This window comes from Balaenoptera musculus, chromosome 9 (genome assembly GCF_009873245.2).
Source record: "Balaenoptera musculus isolate JJ_BM4_2016_0621 chromosome 9, mBalMus1.pri.v3, whole genome shotgun sequence".
NCBI lineage: Eukaryota > Metazoa > Chordata > Mammalia > Artiodactyla > Balaenopteridae > Balaenoptera > Balaenoptera musculus.
Genome location: NC_045793.1, coordinates 103,529,160 through 103,533,763, shown reverse-complemented (window position 1 = coordinate 103,533,763; position 4,604 = coordinate 103,529,160).

Here is a 4,604-nt window from a genome sequence, read left to right as displayed (position 1 = left end):
ATCATGTTAATTGAATATTGAATGTCTATTGTGTGGGGGAGGGGCTACCATAGATGTTGTCAGTAATGAACAGGGCAAGGATCCTGGCACCAGTGAAATGCACATTCTAGAGATGCTATGCTCCCCACTGTAAAACCGAAGGGGCCACAAAACAAGCTTTAGTTTAATGAACAAAGAAATTAAGAAATAGCCTGTAAACAAAAGTTAAAGGAAATTGTGGTTAGAATTACAGGGAAAGTTTTCATAGAAGTGGAACAGATAAATATCAGACTATATACATATTTATATAAGTGTATATATATACACACACACACACTAGAAATATATATATGTGTATATGCATGTATATATTCTGGTATGTATAATTAATCATATATAAATGTGTGCATGTACATATATGTGTCTATTTTAATCTATTACTAGATGAATAACCTTAGGAAATTTAATTAAACTTCATTTTCCTCAACAATAAGATGAAGCTGGTAATCACACCTAACCCACAGGATTTTTGTTGGGAAGATTAAAAGAACTAATACTCGAATCACTAAGACCAGGTATGGTACAGACTAAGCCCATGATACACAATCCTTGTTGCTACTAACATCGCTGTTATCGCACTGCGCCAGGGAATGCTCACAGCACTTGTCTCTATTAATGGAATGCGGAATCCAACATTTCTAGACATCCATTGCCTTTATGCTAGGAAAAGGAATTATTATGTCTTGATAAAACTCAATTATTAATTTTAAAACTCCATAAACACAGTTACAAATGATGTGAAATGAGGAAAACAATCCGATACCTACGGAAAGTCACTGCTTCTTCCAGCGCCAAGTGGAGGCTCAAACTCCTCCATCTCTTTTAAGTGTATGGTGGCTCCCAGGCTGTCTATAGATGATGTTTGCACAGCACATGCAGCTGTATAGAGTCAACATCTACAAACAGGAATTACGTCAGAGATCCGATCAGAACTGGGGATGGCAGAGCGAAACTGATACAGATGATGGTGTAATGTGTTTTAAAAATGTGCTTGAAACAAGAGTTTGAAACCGAGCCGTTGTCTCTCCTGCTGGAAGATATCACAGGAGTTAGCCAACTCTACATTCTTAAACTAGAATAACAAGACAGCTAAAAGTGAATTTATCTGTGTGGGCAGTCATTTCGGACTACTTTGTGGGTAGCACCATATGTTAGCTACAGTTGGCATTCCACAGGGAATTGCAAATGTTTACAAAGCTATGAGGGGGAAGTCCTTTGTGCTGCAGGGCATGGCATGTGGGGAAGCTTGCCCAGAAAAGATGACAGAAAGGTACATTTTTATCAAATATCTTTTCTGTACTATTGTACCATATTTAAAAGACTATATATTTGGGGTGATTTAGACACTGAAGATAAAATGTGGATTCTCCATTTCTACCCTTGTCTCTCTCATCTTCACCATCATCTCTTAGAGATCATTTTGAAATTTGTAGATACAATGGGGAAACAACTTGTTCAGAATTATGTTCAGCATGAGTTCTTTTTTCTATAGCAGTTGTTCCTTCAAGTTATTTTCAGTTTTTTTTAGAATTATATTTCTGAGTCCCTTCAGTCAATTGATATGTCAACAGGAAAGAATTTCTTCTTAAGAAGACATACAAATATATCATAATTGTTCAGTTGGGACTAGAAAGTGAAAAAAATCCTATATGTTATCAACTCTCTCCTTGAAGTATTTGCTACAAAATCTTCCCAGGTGAATTTTGCCGGGAAAAGAAACCTTTTTTTTTTTTTTTTTTCTCGTTTGCCCATGACAATCTCAGAAGTGTCCCAGTTTGAAATATAAATTATATGTTCATCCTAGTTATGACTTGTATTCTTTCTTTCAGCTCAGTTCTCATTCTTCATGAGATCACAATTCCCAGGCAACTGTGTTATCACTGAAGGACTGAGCGCACGCCCTACCCACGATTATGCACCATGAAGATTTTCAGAATGCAACACAGAGAGACAGAATAAGTGACTCCCAGTTATATTTGTAAGCACTTATCTTGGTGACTTTGGACTTATAATTTACATTCCTGGGCCGCCATTTTCTCAGCTATAAAATTAAGGAGTTGGAAAAAGTTACTTCCCGTGCATAGGTGAGAAGGCATCTAGCTACAGAATTGTGTTCCCTTTTCAGTATGCAGAGTTCTGGAGATGTGGTTGTCCAGGTTGGACTACATTTCCCAGCTGTCTTTGCATCTATTGGAGTCATGTGATTCATTTTCCAAATAGAAAATGAGTGGACCTTTGTGTCTCACTTTTAGCTAAGTATTATAAAAATAGGTATACCTTCTCCACTGTTTTTTACTCTCACTCACTGAGTGAATGTCAAGGAATCCCAAGTCCTAGAGAAAACAATACAAAGATTGGAGAAGACTTTGGTCTTTGAAAGCTGGTGAGAGCAAAGCCACTCACCAACTAAGACCATTTTTGATTTTACACTAGTAAGAAATTTTTTTCTATTTTGTTCAGCCACTGAGATTTCCAGGTTTATTTGAATGGCAGCCAACACATCATAAATTCCTTGTCAGTATTCAGTCTAACTTGAGCATTGGCTGAGTAGCCAGACACATTCCATTCAAACTTGCATCCTTTCCAGTCATAGGGCTCCCAGATGCTGAGGAGACAGTTGTGTTTCTTTTTTTCCCCTTGAAAATATTTTTATGTGGCTCACAATAGGGACCCTATCTGTTTGAGCTCTTGTAAGGTTAGAAGTAATGTTAAACCTTATTCAGTGGCAGTTGGAGATGAAGCCTTACTCTTCTAAATAATATAGAAGTCAATGTTAAAAGCAAAGTTTAAACACAGTAAGGCTGAAAAAAGAGAAATCTTTCTCCACAATCAGCTCATGTTTTGAGGTTGTCAAAAATTTAAATTAAAAGATGGAAGATGTTTAGGAATAATGAAGAGAAGTTTTACAGAATCCTTCACTCCATCCATTGGAAGAACCATTCAAACAAGTACCAATATGAAGGCTCTTGCTGTCAGAATCAGAATTAGAAACCCTACTACTTAGGGTGGAAATCATGGAGTTATAAGAGATAGAGATGTGGTGCCTGGTAGAAAAAGAAACACCACGTGCAAGAATGAGTAACACAATGGGTTAATATCTATGAGTTAAGATCAGAAATAGGTAGAGAAATAGTAATAAAACCCAAGAATGAAAAGACTGAAAATCTTCTTCCATGATTTTTGAAAGTACTGATACACGTTCATAGGATAGAGTAAGATTCATATTTGAGACACAGAAACAGGAAGAAGGAAATAGTTTTAGCTCATATTCTTCAGTATTTAAGCAGTTCTATGTGGGAATACCATGTTCAAGATGCTCAGTTTATGTAAAATTTTAATACATAATATGGGTTTGGTGATCTTGTGTATCATTTTTGTATTTTTATAACTCAAATTTAAAGAAGTGCTACAAGTATTCATAGAGCCTTCAAAAGATGCCCTGTGGCAATTGCAGTAGCTCTGAACAATCCTTAACAAATATTTGGATTGTAGGACAGATAATATCACAGCTGGGTACATCATCCTTTTGTTGCTAACCCTATTCAAAATGTCTGTTTGATGTTTTTTGGTTTGTATATGGAGAGCTGCATACTCTCTCTCTCTCTCTCTCTCTCTCTCTCTCCTGGATATGAAATCTACCTATTTAAACTAAAACATACTTTTTACACATTCAAAAATTTAGACTTTTTTTGTTCCTTAACTGTTTTAAGGAATTAATGTACTCTGTTTAGAGAGAATTAAGTGAAAAAGTTACACTGTGGGATCATAGTAAATTACTCAGAAAGGAAAACAGCAGGGAGTGTGTAATAATAGTGCATTCATTGATATTGTATGATTGATGGACAAGGTTGAAGAAATGTATAGAAGAGGAGCGTTGCCCTCTGATGACTGGAATGCAAGAACATTAGACCTCAGGGGATAGATAATAAATATATCAGATGTATAAACTACGGTTATTATTATTATAGTAAATCTGGCTTACACTTCTGAGCTGTCAAAACATAAAAAGAAGTTGCATCTGCTTTCAATGCCTAATAAAAGAGAATAGCATTATTTTTTTCTGAAACTGATCAGTGAAACTAATTACCTAAACAAAATTACCATATGCTCATTGAACAAGAAATTGGACAAACATAAATGTGGTTTTACAAAGGAGACATTCTTCATATGGTAGTAACTTATATCTATCTTCAAATAAGAGCTAAGCATCCCTCATACTATTACTCATTGGAGTGATATTTACAAGAAGCTAATCAAATGAGATTTAACACCTAACCTCAGGCAAGGACGTGTTTAAAATGTTTTAGAAGGGGTGGATACAACGCAGTTGAAAAGTTGATTTTCAACTTTAAGTGATAGATGCCATCAATCACTGACACTGTTTACTTTTCCTTTGTGTGTATGTGTTGGAAAGGGGGAATGAGTACTGTGTACTGCTTTGTAATTTAATGTTTGTAACTGGCAAAGGGGACAATAACATAAAATGCTCCCTTGACTACTACAACTACCCTGGTGAAGTGTTTCCTGTCCTGCTGAGGATTTAGGCAAAATTAGTCAGTGACTCT